The sequence below is a fragment of the Pinus tabuliformis genome, chromosome X (genome assembly GCF_031772625.1).
Source record: "Pinus tabuliformis cultivar Carrire ecotype Pingquan chromosome X, CPIR1, whole genome shotgun sequence".
Taxonomy (NCBI): domain Eukaryota; kingdom Viridiplantae; phylum Streptophyta; class Pinopsida; order Pinales; family Pinaceae; genus Pinus; species Pinus tabuliformis.
The window spans coordinates 966,424,983-966,443,977 of record NC_142308.1 but is presented as its reverse complement, the minus strand read 5'-3'; the positions used below and the strand labels follow the sequence as shown (position 1 = coordinate 966,443,977).

Here is an 18,995-nt window from a genome sequence, read left to right as displayed (position 1 = left end):
ACACCATGCCCGAGCAACCTTGCAAGGTAGGAAGATGCGGTGAGTTTTTCAGAACTGTTATTAAGGAAACTATTCACAGGCTCAACCTCACTAATGGCCTAATTCACAGAGTCCAGGAGCCCATGTATTTGTTTCCAACCAAGAATCCCTCCTTCCTTATGGTTTTATTTGATGAATCTCGTTACTTCCTCCCATATATCAGGTATTAAGAGATTATGGTATTATTCTTGTGCCCTAGATGAACATTCCAAATTTGTCAACTTGAGAGAAGAGATGAAGGAAAAATCCATCGATGTCTATTTTTGATGAACCATGCGAGTCGGTTGAGGTTGCCGTACAGTCAAATTTTGAAATTACTCCTCAAATCCTAAAATTTTGAATTATGAAATTAGTCCTACCATGGGTAAATCTGGTTTTGAGATAACGGTTTGTGGATATGTTTAGTGAATAACGAGCATTTAGGTAACATGACTTCAGTAATGATGGTTACCTTGCTCCTTTTTTGTGCATTCTTTTCATCTCAACTCATATGCGAGACAAAGATTGCGGTCATACCTTATGCGAGACACTCCTAAAGTGCTGGAATCAATTATCCACCTAACGCAAGGTAAAGCTTCGTCAAAACGGTTGCTACTCGTGGAATGTAGAGAAACGTAACAAGTGAATATGACTGTGTCCCTTCGTATGCCTAAGATGCTAAGCGATAAAGGAGAAGAGTGAATGTGACTGTCCCTCCGGATCCGTGAGATGTTGTAATTAATAATCATAATCATAACTATAGGCTTTTGGGTATATCAATCACATTTTTTTAATGTGGTTGTGTTAGTAATATATGTGATTACACACCCACACATATATATATAGGGGGTTGATTAAGGATGGCCACCTTTTCTCTATTGATTTTTAAGAAATCTGACTAAGGGAGTGTTTGAATCATTGTTTATATTGAAATAGGTTAAATAGCATCTAAAACCATTGTAGCACTTAAAAATTCTAAAACTTAATAGTTGTTTAGATATCTTCGGCAAAATCACATAAACAATCTTTTGTCGACGCGTTTCGAACCAACCAGTGTGGTTCATCGTCAGGACAAGTTGAAGCACCAATCTGGATTATGCTTGATTAAATAGAGTGTGCAGAGACTCCAACAGCTATAATGCTAACGGCTAAATTTTGACCCAATGATCCTGGTCAACCACAAAATTCGATAATTAATATTTTTATAAATAGCTTAATTAGATATATTAATATCTCAAATCCTAAGGGAATCCAAATATTATTATTTAAATTATAATGGTCATTATATCCCATAACATATAATAAATAATCTATATTTAATATTATTTAAGTTAATAAATCATTATTATTTCATAATATAAAGGTTCATTAAAATAAAAATAATATATGTTTATTAAAATCTTAATAATTTATAATTTCAAGCATCATTATTCCTAGAATTTAGATATATTAGGTAAAGTCCACTAGCATAACTAATTTTGTTGGTACATCATAATTTAAAATAATGTTTCAATACTTTTTAATAGGAAAATTAAAGGTAAATAAGCCCTTAGGTAAATATATTATTACCTATAGGGTTGATAAAGCTCTTTTTTTTTTTTTTTTTACTAATAGTATAACCAATTTTATCCTTTACACCTAATGGTCAAATATCTATTAATAAACATTATCTAATCAGTATTCATTTATTTCAAAAAGATTAAAGTTCATTATGTTATTAATATATTATTATTTTAATTATAATGTTCATTATATCTCATAATAAATAATAAATAATTTCTATTCGATATTATTCCAATACTATTTAGAATGATAATAAATCACTATTCTTTTATAATTTAGTTACACTAGGAACTTGTGAAATAATCATTCAATGGTCCATTGGTAAGCTAGATCCCTCACTATTTAGTTCTTTAAAATACATCCTATTCCTTATTAAATATAAAGGTTCATTAAATAATATATGTTTATAACAAATCTATATCTACTTAATAATTTACAATTTCAAACAAAACATTATCATTCATAGAATTAAGATATACTAGGTAAAGTCCGATATTGATGGTCCAATATTTACTTAGGTCATTAGGAAATATATTATTCTTTATAAGGTCTAAAAAGGGTTTTTTTAGGCAATAGTTAAAGGGAAGACCCAATTCTAAGGCTATACTAGAAATAATAATAAATGTATAAATAATGAAATTAAGGAAGAAATCAAATCAATGGAAACGGGTTAAGGATAATACATTAATTCGCCCGAAACTAATTTCTAACTAATTAAAGACTAGAACGCTCCATAATAATGGACAAATCAGCCAAAAGAAAAATTGAAGGAAGGGGGAGACAGAAACCCTAAGACAAAGCAAAAAGGCTAGGAAGATAAGGCTGGGACCCAACAACTACTAATCTTCCAGCCATCATCCCTATTAAGATTGTTCGGCCTTTTCTCGATCTCCAGGGCCTCTCTAAATTTGCGATGGTGAAAATGCGCAACTTTGGCAATGACTTGAGCATCCTCTATACATACATGATGCATAGTTTTCCCTGCATGCTCAGCCAGGGCAGAGGACTTGGTCCTACCATGTCTTAAGTCAGCCGAATGCTCGCTAATCCGCTGATTGATAGAGCGACCAGTCTCACCAATATAAGGGGTCCCACAGGAACAGGGAATTACATAGACCCCTTTCATGTCCTTAGGGTCAATCGGGTCTTTTACAGACCTGAGGGAGCCACGGATAGTCTTGAGAGGTCTAAAAGTTGTGGTAACACCATACTTCTTCAGAATCCTCGCAATCCTGTCCGTGGTTCCTTGGATGTAAGGGATGTTCACACCCATGATACGATCATTAGGAACCTTACGGATAGAAGGCTCCTTCTTGGCCCTGAGGAAGGCTTTTTGACCGAGGTGCCTATTGAAACCGTTCTTCTCAAAGACTTCTAGGAGGTGAGCCTTCTCCTTCTCCAGGCTCTCCTTATCCGAAATTCTAACAGCACGGGTGGCAAGCGTGCTAAGAACCCCTAACTTCTGAGCAGGGAAATGATGCGACGAAGCATGCAAGTATTGCTCAGTATGCGTCTTCTTTCTATACACCTGATGAGAAAAGGAACCATCCACTTTCTTAGAGATGAGAACATCCAAGAACGGAAGACAGCCATTATCTTCTTTTTCCATTGTGAATTTAATGGCGGCGGATTGGTTATTGAGGTGATGGAAGAAACGATCCAGCTCGTCAGGACCATGAGACCAGACAACACCCGTGTCATCAACGAATCTCTTCCAAAGCTTTGGTAAGAGGCGAGAGGAGGCCAAAGCCTTAGACTCAAACTCCTCCATGAAGAGATTAGCCACGACAGGGGACAAGGGGGAGCCCATGGCAACTCCGCAAGTCTGCTCATAGAATTCTCCCTCGAAGCTGAAAAAGGTAGAGGTAAGGCAAAGCTCAACCAACTTAGCCGTATCAGGGTCAGTTAGCTTATTAATAACCATCATTGCCTCATCGATAGGAATGCAAGTATAAAGAGAGACCACGTCGAAACTTACCAAAATGTCCTCGGGCTCAAGACTAATTTTCTTAAGATCCTCAATAAACGAAGCTGAGTCTTTTACAAAGGACTCAGTTTTCCCAACCAAGGGTCTCAACTTTGCAGCGAGGAACTTGGCCAGGAGGTAAGTCGGACCACCGATGGTATTGACAATGGGTCTTAGGGGGACCCCATCCTTATGGATCTTAGGGAGACCATAAATCCTAGGAGTGATGGGGTTTCCCTCAATAAGTTTCTGGGCAAGAGGAATCGTGGAATTGCACGACTTGATTGCAAGAGCGACCGCTCTGGAAACCTTCTTGAGGGGATTCTTCGAAAGCTTCTTATAACTCCCACTATTACAAAGATGGTCAAGCATCTTACTTCTGTAATCCTTTCTATCCATGATAACGGCAGCCCCACCTTTATCCGCTTTCAAGACCACAACATCACGATTACCGTTCAAGCTCTTCAAAGCCTCAAACTCAGCCTTGCTGATATTGCTACGGGGAGGCTTAGCTCTCCTCAGGGTAACGGCACAATCTTGCCTAATCGTGTCTTTAATCTTATCAGGAAGGTTCTTAATACCAAATTCAACATCGCAAATGATGTCCTCAATCGGGATTTTTCTAGGTGCTAAGGCAAAATTAAGACCTTTACCTAAAAGATTAAAAACCGCAGGCGGAAAGGAAAAGCTCGACATATTCACCACCTTATTGCCCCTAGGTAGGGAACTCGAATTTTCCCCCGATCTACCCATAATATCAGACTTACAAAAAACGGTATCAATCCCACCCAAAACTTTATTACTACGATTACTATTAATATTACAAACTTTAATAACATTACAATTAGTAGAATCGACTTCATTTTTATTACCAATGCTATTTACATCTATATTCCTATTATCACAATCTTTAATAATATTATGATTAATCAATTCTCTATTCGCATTAACACTTAATACATTCCTGCGCGACAGGTCATCATCACTCGAAGGGCTACACACGGTATCATTGCCAACGGAAAGGCTCCCTTTATCAGACTTACAACAAACGGTATCAATCCCACCCAAAACTTTATTACTCCGATTATTATTAGTATTACAAACTTTAATAAAATTACAATTCGTAGAATCGACTTTATTTTCATTACTATTCATATTTACATCTATATTCCTATTATCACAATCTTTAATAATATTATGTTTAATCGTTTCTCTATTCGCAATAGCACTAACACTTAATCCATTCCTGCGCGAATGAGGGTCATTATAACTTACAGGGCTACACACGGTATCATTGCCAACCGAAATGCTCCCCTTATCCACCGCAGCACTTTCCAGGAGAAATGCATTTGGAAACATCGATTTCACTTCACCAGCGGCCCGATCACTACGTACGTAACGAAAACTGGACCAGCGCGATCTCTCTCCGTCTAACATCTCATCCGAGCCTCCGCGTAGATCTAACCCCGCTGACCCATTAACATGAATGCCATCCTGATCAGATCCTGCGTGCAGCTCTTCATTTACTGGGACAGCCGTAACATCCTCTGCCACAGCCGTAACAACCTCTGCCAGCTGCGAACGGATTGGAGAACAGCCGTAATAGTTGTAATTTGAATTTCTGAAAACTTCCTTTAAATTTTTTCGAATAATACCTGTATTTTCTTTATTTTCCTATAAAAATTATTATCATATTAATTATATATATATATATATATATATATTAATTAAATTTAAATATAATATTTTAAAATATAATGATTACATACATCAAATATTATTTTAATTTATATAGTTACATGAATCTTAATAAAAATATATATCACATTTCTATATTTACATTTATTCATTTATATTACTATATATATAGAGTATTATATTATATAAATTATATAAAATAAAACGAAGTAATATAGAATTGGTCTATGTTATTAGAAAAAAGAAAGACCTTAGAAATAGAAAAATACAAGTGTATGACAGCTAAATATTTTGCAGATAGGCATCTCTATATCAATCCCAGGTATCTCTATATCAATCCCAGGTGGATGTATAGGCGTTGATTTTTTTTTTAAATATATTAAATGGAAAGACGAGATCGCGACGATGATGGTGTTTAAATTCAGTCAGCTCCTACGGTTACATGAATCAGTTCCTACCGTCTCCATGTATAGGCGTTGATTTTTTTTTTAAATATATTAAATCTGAAGAGACGAAAAAATTGATTTTAAAACACAGGTGGATGTATAGGCGTTGATTTTTTTTAATATATTAAATCGGAAGAGACGAAAAATTTGATTTTAAAAATCAATTGATTTTTAAAAATTAATGGAAAGACGAGATCGTGACGATCATGGTGTTTAAATTCAGTGAGCTCCTACGGTTACATGAATCAGTTACACAAAATTTATATAGTTTTAATCCGTACAGGAGATCTTCTTCGGTACATAACAAATTTCGCATCTTCTTCGGTACAGGGCAATGAAAAAGAAGTCCACTTCAGAAATATATATTGTTTAAATAGTTGTCAAATTAAAAAAAAAACAATTAGCTGTTTTAGTTTAAAATAAGCCAGAAGATATAACTATGCTTATTAATTTAAAATTAAAATCAATTTTTTTATTATTTATGTAATAATTATTTTAATTTTAAAAATTAAATGTAAAGGAAAAAATATTTATTTAAATTTTAAATTAACTTTTAGTAATGTTTATTTAAATTTAAAGTTAAAAAGTGAAAAAGAAGAAAAAAGAAATAATGTTATTTTACATGAACATTTAAATTATAATTATATTTCTATTTGAAATTTATAAATAAAATTTATAAACCCAAGGAAATGATATTAAATTCAAGGGATTAATATTATAATCTCAAGGTGTATAAATTTTAAGATAAATATTATAAACCGGAAGAAATAATAAACCTAAGGGATTAGAACTAAAAACCAAATTGATTATAAACCCAAGGGATGAAAGTCAACCATAGTCAGATTGTGAGAAATATTGTCTCTTAGTCCAACGTCACATTGTGACAACCATGGTCATCCGTGGTCAACCATGTTCCAACCTTGTTATCCCATGAATCACAAATAAACATGAATGAGGAATCTTTCGAAAATGCATTCAAATTATAGGCTTCTATGTCATGAGGAAGAAGAGGATAAAAATCAAGAGGAAGAGGTAGAGACAATAGAAGCAACAATGAGAGAGAAGATTCACAACAAGAAAGGAGATTTGATCAAAATTCTCATAACTCAAGGGGGGCAACAATAGAAGTTTGCAATCATATCAAAGGTATGAAAAATAAAAAATTAAGTGTTATTATTGTAATAAGATGGGTCATTATGTACATGAATGCAGAAAAAACAAAGTTTATCTTAACGAAAAAGGTGCAAAATATACTTCTGAAAAGTGAGAAGAATATTCATTCCTTACATGTAATACTTCTCAAGAATTATCTGATGAAATTCTTGAGAAAGGAAACCAAATCATAATTAAAACTATGGATGATAAGTATTATAAACCCAAGGGAATATAAACCCAACATATTAATAGTAAAAACCCAAGGGCTTATAAACCCAAGGGAATGATATTAAACACAAAGATTGTCTCAATATGAAAATCAACCATAGTCCACCATGGTCAACCACAGTCAACCATGATCAACCCTGGTCAACCATCATCAACCATGGTCAATCGTAGTATGAGGTTAGACAGTGGGATGTCACTTCATGTGTTAAACCAATTAACTGATGATTCACTCATAAATAACTCATGCATGTTAGTTCTGATAAACACTCGATTCAGATTGGAGTTCAAGGGTAGTGTACTATCATTTGTATAATCATCCAAATTGTGCAAGTGGTGCATGAAGTCAAAGGAAGACCTTAGATGAATTGGATATTTATGGTTAGGAATCTCCCTAATTAATAGGGCCTAATTACCCAAGGAAACAATGCAAGGAAATGAGGATCCTAGAGGGTAGAAAATTCGTTAAGTATTGAGCGAGGCTTATCTAGGAATCAGTGAGATAGGTAGAGATAGTGCACATGTTTCTCAAGCCTGAGAAAAGAATTGTAATATTCTCATATTTTCTGACTTATGTAAAATAAAGATAACAAGGTTTTTAGTTGTGGCATTCCCCATAAAATATTTATGTTGTGTACGATTGAAATTCTTTCTCTTTCTTACTTTGTGATTTCGCGATCATAATTGGTTTCCGCAATAGGTAAAGTATATTCAAGTATATTGTTTTAGCATGTTACAATTATCAGCTTGCATCTACGTGGATTTTCTACAAATATAAATCCCTTGGATTTATAATCACGGTCAACCATGCACAACCAGGGTCTGATGTCATATTGTGAGAAAGATTGTCTCAATATGAAAATAAACCATGGTAAAACATGCTAAACCATGTTTCTTTTAGGGTTTATAGTATTTTTCTTAGGGTTTATATACCTGGTGTTTATAATTTTAATCAGTTGGGTTTATCCCTTGGGGCCATGGTCCAATTTCACATTGTGACAAAGATTGTCTCAATATGAAAATCAACCTTGGTCAACCATTTTCCAATGTCGCATTGTGAGAAATGTTGTCTGAATATGGAAACCAATCATGGTTAACCATAGTCCAGCGTCACATCATGACAAATATTTTGTTAATATGAAAATCAACCATGGTCAACCATGTTTATTTTTTGGTTTATAATATTTATCTTAGGGTTTATATACTTTGGGTTTATAATACTTATCTTAGGGTTTATATACTTTAGGTTTATAATATTTATCTCTTGGGTTTAATATTATTCCCTTGGGTTTTAATTATTCATCCCTTAGGCATCTTATTCCAATGGACTTTTAATATTTATCTTAGAGTTTATATACCTTGAGTTTATAATATTAATCCCTTAGGTTTGATAGTGTTCCCTTGGGTTTAAAGTACCTTGGGGTTTTAGAATTCATCCCTTCGTTTTTTTAATATCAATCCATGAGGTTTATCAATATAAGAGTTCATATTTCTAGGGTATAATATTATTCATAAGGTTTATAATATTAATCCTAACGTTTAATATAAATCCCTAGGGTCTATATTCATGATCAACCATACACAACTACGGTCCATTGCCACATTGTAACAAAGATTGTCTCAATATGAAAATCAACCATGGTCAACCATGGTCAAATGTGCATTGTGATAAATATTGTCTCAATACAAAAATCAACGATGGTAAAAAATGGTCAACCATGTTTATTTTTGGGTTTATGACATTTGTCTTAAGTTTAACATACCTAGGGTTTATAATATTAATCCCTTGGGTCCATGGCTCAATGTCGCGAATTAACAAGGATTGTCTCAATATGAAAATCAACCATGGTCAAACATGGTCAGGCATTGTCCAACATTGAATTGTGAGAAAGGTTGTCCCACCATGAAAATCAATCATGGTGAGCCATAGTCCAATATCACATTGTGACAAATAGTTTGTCAATATGAAAATCAACCATGGTCAACCATGTTTATTTTTGGGTTTATAGTATTTATCTTAGGGTTTAGATACCTTGGGTTTATAATATTTATCCATTTGGTTTAATATAATAAGGTTAAATATAAATCCCTTAGGTTTATAATCATGGTCAACCATGAACAACCATGTTTCATTGTCACATTGTGAAAATGATTGTCTCAATATGAAAAACAACTGTGGTCAACCATGGTCAAATGTCACATTGTGACAAAGATTGCCTCAATATGAAAATCAACCATGGTAAAACATGGCCAATCATGTTTATTTTACGGTTTATATTATTTATCTTATGGTTTATATACCGAGGGTTTATAATATTAATCCCATGGTCAACCATGGTCAATAACCATTGTCACATTATGGCAAATACTTCCTCTTGGTCCAATGTCACATTGTGACAACCATGGTCATCCATGGTCAACCATGTTCCAACATTGTTATCCCATGAATCACAAATAAACAAGCATGAAGAATATTTCAGAAATGCATTCAACTTAGAGGCTTCTATGTCATGAGGAAGAAGAGGACCAAAATCAAGAAGAAGAGGTAGGAACAATAGAAGCAACAATCGGAGAAAATATTCACAACAAGAAAGGAGATTTGATCAAAATCCTCACAATTCAAGGAGGGGAAGCAATAGAAGTTTAAAATCATATCAAAGGTATGAGAAATGAAAAATCAAGTGCTATTATTGTAATAAGATGGGTCATTATGTACATGCATGCAGAAAGAACAAAATTTATCTTAACGAAAAAGGTGAAAACTATACTTCTAAAAAGGCAGAAGAATATTTATTCCTTAAAAGTAATACTTCTCATGAATTATATAATGAAATATGGTTTATAAATAGACAATGTAGAAATTGTATGACACGAAACCAAAGCATAATTAAAACTATGGATGGTAAATATTATTAACGCAACGAAATAGTAAACCCAACAGATTAATAGTAAAAACCCAGGGGATTATAAATCCAAGGGAATGATATTAAACCCAAAGATTCTCTCAACCTGAAAATCAACCATAGTCAACCATGGTCAAGCATAGTCCAACGTCGCATTGTGAGAAAGGTTGTCTCAATATGAAAATAAACATGGTCAACCATAGTCCAACATCACATTGTGAGAAAGGTTGTCTCAATATTAAAATAAATCATGGTCAACCATAATCAAACATCCCATTGTGACAAAATTTTTGTCAATATGAAAATGAGTTGTCGTCAACCATGGTTAATCATGTTTATTTTAGGGTTTGTAGTTTTTATCTTGGGGTTTATATGCCTTAGATTTATAACACTTATCCCTTGGGTTTAATATTATTCCCTTAGGTTTATAATCCTTTCGATTTTTAGTATTAATCCCTTGGGTTTATAATATCAATCCCTTGGGTTTATCAATCTACGGGTTCATATTCCTAGGGTATAATAGCATTCATAAAGTTTATAATATTAATCCTAAGGTTTAATATAAATCCCTTAGGTTTATAATGATGGTCAACCATGCACAACCATGGTCCAATGTCACACTATGAGAAAGATTGTCTCAAAATGAAAATAAACCATGGTAAAGCATGCTCAACCATGTTTATTTCGGGGTTTATAGTATTCATATTAGGATTTATATACCTAAGGTTTATAATTGTATTTTTTTTGGTTTATCCCTCAGGTCCATGAGCCAAAATCACATTGTGACAAATATTGTCTCAATATGAAAATCAACCATAGTCAACGAGTGTCCAATTTTGCATTGTGAGAAATGTTGTGTCAGTATGAAAACCAATCATAATTAACCATAGTCCAGCGTCACATTATCACAGAGATTTTGTTAATATGAAAATAAACCATGGTCAACCATGTATATTTTAGGGTTTATAATATTTTTCTTAGTGTTTATATATCTTGGGTTTATAGTAGTTATCGCATGGATTTTATATTATTCCCTTGGTATTGTATTCCCTTTTGTTTTTAATATTTATCCCTTGGGCTTGTTATTCCCTTGGATTTATAATATTTATCTTAGGGTTTATATACCTTGAGTTTATAATATTAATCCCTTAGGTTTAATATTGTTCCCTTGGGTTTATAATACCCTGGCATTTTAGAATGAATCCCTTGGGTTTATGAATATAAGGGTTCATATTCCTAGGGTATAATATTATTCATAAGGTTTATAATATTAACCCTAGGGTTTAATATAAATCTTTAGGGTTTATATTCATAATCAACCATGTGGAACCATGGTTCATTGTAACATTGTGAAAAAGATTGTCTCAATATGAAAATCAACCATGAGAAACCACAAGAAAATGTCACATTGTGACAAATATTGTATCAATATGAAAATCAACCATGGTAAAACATAGTCAACCATGTTTATTTTAGGGTTTATAGTATTTATCTTAGCTTTTATATACATATGGTTTATAACATTAATCCCGTGGGTTGATCCCTTAGTCTTAATATTTCTTCCTTGGGTTTATAATCCCTTGGGTTTTTAGTATTAATTCCCTGGGCTTATTATAACCTTTAGTTTATAATATTAATCCATTGGGTATATTAATCTAAGGGTTCACCTTCCTAGGGTGTAATATTATTCATAGGGTTTAGTATTAACCCCTTAGTATTATTTCCTTAGCTTTATTACTAATAATATTAATTAATAGTAGTAATAATAACAATTATAATTATAATTATAATAATAGTAATAATAATCATAATAATTGACATATATCAACCACATTTACTAACACATTATAAACCTCAAGGTTTTTAGTATTAATCCCTTGTATTAATATTATTCCCTTGGGTTTATAATTCCTTTGATTTTTTGTGTTAATTCCTTGGGTTAATATTGCTACCTCCAGTTTATAATCCCTTCTAGTTTTATATTAAACCCAAGGGATTGATATTATAAACCCAAGGGGTTATAAATCCAAGATATTAATATTAAAACTCAAGGGATTATAAACCCCAACATTTTTGGTATTAATCCCTTGTTATTTTTATTGTTATAAATTTTTCATTAGTATATACAAATAAAGCCCTTAGCTATATCAACCACATTAATATTTTTAATGTGGTTTTGCTAATAAATTAATGTATGTTAATATACATTACTATATATCAATGTATTTTAATTAATATACATTAGTGTGCATAACAATAATATACATACATTAATACACAATATACATTTAAATGCATTAATATATTAATTCATATTTAAATACATTAATATACCGCTGTATACAATAATGTACATTTCATATATATAAATAGAAAATACTATATATAGAAGTTTATATAGATTTATATAAGTATTAATGTGTATTTATAAATATAATTATTATATATTTATAATCATTTATTAACGACATTTATTTATTATTTATGTAATTCTACTGATAATGAGCATGATTGATTTAATATTCTTTCCTATTTTGTAATTGATTCACATCGCCCAGCATACAAAATAAATTAATCATTAGCATGATATTTCATACGGGAAGGTTTATGTGGAAGGCTAACAATGGCTTTCGGATATATATGGAAAGGTAACGATGGCTTTAGAAAGAGAAGGAACGGGAAATTCCACGATACAACACGGAATTATTTGTTTTCTCTCCACAGCCTCTACATCGAATCAATCATTGTCATATCAGTCCGTTAGAGTGGGAGCGGTTCGATAAGACACTCTTTGATGTGATCCTTCACCTCCCATTTGGAAAGGCAAGAGCTAACCAACCATACATTGGGTATTAAATGCCCCTATGTAGGCTGGCCAGCTATGTATGTCATGGAGGCACATCATAAACTCCGGCGGGCGACCACGGAGACCTTTCCGGCAGCCGGTGCGGGACCCACCATACGGCCCAAAACATAATAACATAATTCCAAAACTGCATTTCGCGCGCCAGAACGAAATCGTGACCCAGCCGAAACTCTGCAACCCAGAACCACTGTGCTCTGCAACCCACAACCCGCCGGACTGAAGCACTACAACCCGCAATCACTGTGCTCTGCAACCCGCAACCCGCCGGACTGAAGCGCTGCAACCGACTGCGCAAGAGCTCTGTTACCTCCTGGTATATTCCTGGTGCCATATCCGTCTCTGCAAACGACTGCGCGAAATCTCTGTTACCTCCTGGTATATTCCTGGTGCCATATCCGTCTCTGCAAATGACAAATCGTGGTTTTAAACCATACTTAGATCTGTATTTAGAGAATCTTCTGGACATAAAACATTCATTTTGTTTTAAATCTGTTTTAAAGATTTTGGATTTCAGGGGCACAGGAAAGTTGTAAACCCTACGTGAACCCTACATCCTGAGAATGGGTCATACGTGAACCCTAAATCTTGCTTTTACATTTCTCCATGGACCTAGCTGCAGATGCCAGTTCTGCGCTACAACTGGTATCCAATGCCCTCCACAAGCCTTCCTGCCGCTAAAACCCTGCACTACCCAGCAGATTCGCGAAAACCAGCTGAACTCGCAGGCCAGCTCAGCCAAAAGTGGCCAAATCCCTGTAGAATACAGGAATCGCATATACACCTCAGAGAAGTCGGTGCCTTTCCTGACCTGAAAAATATTGACCTTGGGATCAAAGCAGAATGCCCGTCTATGCACAAGCCACACCGGCTTCGCTAGTTTCAGGAACGCTTGATAGAAAGGGGTTCTTGGATGCCCACCATTGAGAACATGATTCCTTTGGTCCAAATTACCAAAAAACGATTCCTCCATTTTGGGATGAACACTATGAAGGTACTTACTGTGACAAAACTTGCCAAACAAGCAATCGGGTTCGATGGCAAGGACATCAAATGGATCTCATTCCCGATCTTAGTCCTGTTCCCATCTTGACACTTCATCGGAACAGAACTAATCGATTTTATATGCATAACATATGTGGATGAGGGTTCATATTTCTTATCTCACGAAACCCTCTAGCCTGATTTTTCACTCTGTTCAGTTTCCCATTTCTCAATCTGGTAACTTCTCTGTGCTGAAATACAAACCAACTCCAAGGTATCCAAGTCTCTTCAAGCAACCTTCCCTTGAACATAGCAAAAGTTTCAGATTTCCACCTTAATGCCTTCTTAACCTATTTAGCACACCATAATTCAGGTGGAGATTGAGAGGCACCATTCATTCTGAGATTCACATGATATTTATTTTGAGGTTCAGTTATTTTTGGGACGATCCAAAATTAAACTTGTATATAAAATCTGCACTTTACACTTTTAGTTGCACATTTGCAAAACAAATTTACTCTGAAGCCACTAAATTTATGAAACTATACCTTTTACAGAAATTTGGAGTTATCATAAAAGAAACAACAAAACTTGGCTTTGTTGAAGGCATTTGTGGAATATAGACCTCTTTCAGAAGGGCATATGATCCTTCCATATGGAGGAGTAGTTCTAAAGATTAATTTTTCTATATACTAACTTTGAATTTTGGTGTAATTTTCTTGTCAATCAACAAGATGTAATATTTCAAGGATTTGCCCATAATCAACAGTATGGATTTCTAAGAAATCACAATCTACATCTATATTCAACAGTATGGATTTCTAAGAAATCACAATCTACATCTATATTCAAATCCTTGAAATATTTTTAAGGCTCCCAAAACTTTTCAAAATAGAAACTTTGGTAGGTGAAAATCCCCAAAGCAAATAATCCTCGGTGATGTTGGATTTACCTCTCAAATAACAGAAATATCCTTCATTTTGCTCCGCTAGCTGAGGCATGGTAGGTTTCAATATAAATTCCAAAAAATATGTATAGGGATAAACCAATGCCATTTTGCCTCTCTCCATTACAACACAAATTCTCTACTGCTTCTATCATCCGAAGTGTAATGTGAAGAAAGAGAATATGTAGGGGACTGAGGAAGAGGGTAAATCTTCTCAAGTTGTCTTATCACCTCTTTGATATCTGGTCTAACAAAGGGAGAAGGTGCACAGCAACCCATTGCAAGCTGAAGAACTCGAAGGAGCCCTTCATCCATCGGGCTTCTCATTCCTCCTCCCAGAATGGAAAGGTCAAAGAGATCTAAAATCCTTTCTTCAAGCACTGCATTCTTCACAACTGTTGGTAGACCAATAATTTGATTGGATGAGTCCCTTTCAATTGGTCTTCTGCCAGTGAGAATTTCAAGTAATATAATACCAAAACTATAAATATCTGTTTTTGTGTTTGCCTTGTTCATCTTGAGCAGTTCAGGTGCTTTATAACCTTGAGAAGCAGAAGCTTCTAGCATTGCCAGTTTTGTACCCGGATTCATAAGTAAGTGAAGACCAAAGTCAGAAAGATGGGCCTCATAATTATCATCTATGAGTATGTTCTTGGACTTGAGATTGCCATGTATGATAAGCGTTTCCAAGCAAGTGTGAAGGTACGCTAGACCCCTTGCAGCACCTAGTGCAATTCTATGCAGTTTAGCCCAACCAGGTGCTGGTCTGTTTGCATCTACATTCGAAAAGAAAGATCAGATTTTTATAGATGTGTATGTTGCATGATAAAATACCGTAGCACAGTGGATAAGAAAATTGCATAAAAAATGGTTTTCAGATCTTTGAGTCACTGAACTCTTTTGCCAGCATCTACAATATAGTAAAACTAGGTTTCTGTAGGTAGTCAAGGTGCACTCGAATCTTACAAAATCAAAGCATCTTACTTTCATAATAAAATAAAACTCTTCCTTTTTCATTTTTCTAGCCTTTATCACTCGCATTTTGGGTTTGTGTGGGTTTGGCATACAAAACATAACTACTGGAAGAGCCTTCTTCAGTAGTCTTTGAATTAAAGATCAAACTGTTTTCATGCACTGAACACATCACCGGACAAGTTTTACATAGCCCTCCAAGCAATTACCAACAATAAGGAAATCAACTATTTCAACCCAACTCCTATGGAGCTTTGGGCATCTGTACTCCATGAGCTGCAAATTTATTTCACCAGCTGCAATGGAAAATTTCCTTACACACCCATACAGAAGCACTCTTCAACGGCCTATATTATAGATGGCCATAAATAAACAGAGAATGGTTTTCAAGATTCAAACTCTAGTCTCTCACAAATTTATATCTAGGCAGGTGAGTGGGATAGCGTTCTCGGTCCTTGCATTAGTTGTAAACCAAATTGTTTCTCTGAATTGACTTCATCCTCGATCTCTCTTGGCTCGTTAGGCCTCTTGTTCCAGTTGAAATGAGAGAATTGGAGAATGAGGCTGAGCATGTGGAGTCTGAAATAGGGCAGCCACTGAGAATGAACTTAGAGAACTTAGCAACAATCCTCATCAACAAACCAAGTTCCAGGAAAATATAATTTAACGCTGAAATGCAACTTACATAGAGTGTTGCGATGACTCCAGCTATATAACCTGCCTGTAGCTTAATAGCAGCACTGAAGAATCCGGACTTATAGGCCTCCAAAGACTTGAATCCACTACCTGAAATTATTCAACAGCAGATCTCTTGGATCAGAAAGAATACCAGAGCTAACTGATGAGTTAAGGAGAATCCAAAACCATGGCTAACATCCAAGGTCAGGGAGGGAGACAAACACTCTTTAGACTGCATCACATTTCATGCAAAAATTAGTTATTCTACCGAAGGATAAACCAAACAAAATTAACCTGAAGAGTTGTCAAGCCAAATTGTGGTAGAGGACTCATCCTCTGACACTTGCTGATGCTGAGGACCCCAGAGATTAGAATAGCCATTATAAAAGTTTATGGTCTCGAACTTGGAGGTCACAGGAATGTGCTTCACAAGAATGTGCTTCAAGTGAATTGTAGATGATGTATCTTATATTTCACTACTGAACAAATATATATCAAGAAATATACAAGTTGTCCCGCCTTGTGTAGGCAAAAATAGCCAGCTTAACCACTTGGCTACAATTTTGAAAGATTCTACATCTTTCCCAAAAATGCCAAGCCCAGCTGTAATCTTAACTGCCAGCCCTTGAATGCAATGCCAGTTAAAGCGTACTCTCCATTAGGATATTCAATCATAAGCTTCTAAAAAAATAACATGCATATCATATGGACACTTTGTTATGTAATTGTTTTGGACTTCATCTGAGCATAACAAAGTGGAACAAACTGATTAAAGTTGTATAACAGTTTTTTCTTTGCAACAGATTTTGCATGTTATTATGTTTCTTTCAGCAATGTATTGATTATACCAAGATGAAGCATTTGAAAGTCTATAATAATGTTTTGTGCATGGGTAGGAAATATTGAAGGGGAGATAGGGAATTATGATGTAAATGTGTTTATATCTGGTGGGGTCTTCAGTGTAAATTCTACAAACTACAAAAAATTGCATTTCAAGTGGTGTTCAATATTCATAGTATGAACTGTTGCCCATATGTTTAGTCAATATTCGTGTTCCCTCATTTGTATAGGGATTTGAAGAATGAGGAAGTGGGAATTGATCAATGAGTTGGAGGTTGAGGACCCAGAAGGGATGATAGAGTTTTCAACGGAAGATTTGACATGGACAGAAGTAGCAGGAGACCAAGTCGCAATTATTCTATATTGTCGACTTGAGGATTTTATAAGGGGAGAGAAAATGAGGGAACCCGCACCTACTCAATTTGTTGCTAAAATTCGAAAAATTAAAGATGTGAAGGATATCAAGAGGACAAATTATTCAACATATCTAGAATATGTTGTGTGAGTCTCTCTCTTTCTCTCTCTCTCTCTCTCTCTCTCTCTATATATATATATATATATATATATATATATATATATATATATATATATATATATATATATATATATATATATATATATATATAATTTTGATTTTAAGTTCACTATGTCAAACATGCATAAATATTTTATTTAATTTTTGGTGAATTTTTTATCACATATATAGGTGTGACTATGGTCCAAATCGTGTACAATCCAGCAATGTGGCTGAACCTGGATCCACAACTAAGAAACGTCTTCCACATCACAGCATCAAAGTTGGTTGTCAGTGTCACTTTATTATGTGACGACTTGCTATTAGACCAAATGATGCCGTTCTAATATATACAGCATGCAGACATATTGATGACAAAAATGTGGTTTGTCATGGAAATGAGGCAAATGACATGCCCAAGAAATTCAATTTTGCGCCGCATTTAACACAGCATATACGAACTATTGTTGAAGATTTGGTTCGTGATGGTTTTAATGCTACGATGATCTGGGAAAAATTTATCTTTGATTTAAGGTATGGATCTGGTGAGCTTTTCACATGGGCACCTCGAGATTCTTTCATGACAAGAAAGGATGTGTCAAACATGTACAATAATATCAAGAGGATAGAGTATGTGAAGCATGAAAATGATCCAATGAGTGTGGATTGTTGGGTTAGTGAGTGCCCAGAGAGCTTTTTCTTCTACCAACAACAAGATGTTGTTAAAAACATTCCTTTCATTATAGGCATACAAACTAAGTGGATGCTTTCAATGATGGTGAGATACTCACACAACAACATGTTATCAATGGACTCCACTTTTAGCACTAACAAATATGGGGTAAACATATTTACCAAAACTTCATTTATTCTACTTTATTTCAATGTTGTCCTCTTATATGCTTATAATCTTGTTTTCTTATTGTAATGCAGTATCAACTGTACACCATAATGGCTTTTTATGATCATCACAATGGGATTCCAGTGGCATGGGTAATATCATCACGGAATGGTACTCCTGATATTTGTAAATGGATGTCGCAATTATTTGCAAATGGGAAAAAGGAAAACCCAGATTGGCATGTCCGAGCTGTCATCACAGATGATGCAGCAACAGAAATCGAGGCATTAAGGTGAACCAGTTTTTTCTTTTTAGAAGAGCTAAAAAGCAATAATGTTCAAGGATATTCTCTTATAATGTTATATTATTTCAGGACTTGCACA

The 18,995-nt window shown here is 34.4% G+C and overlaps 1 pseudogene; it reads right to left on the bottom strand.

The window, feature by feature from the left end:
• LOC149142943 (alpha-bisabolene synthase-like) overlaps nucleotides 1-18,995 on the bottom strand; it is a 76,225-nt pseudogene that overhangs the window by 36,196 nt on the left and 21,034 nt on the right.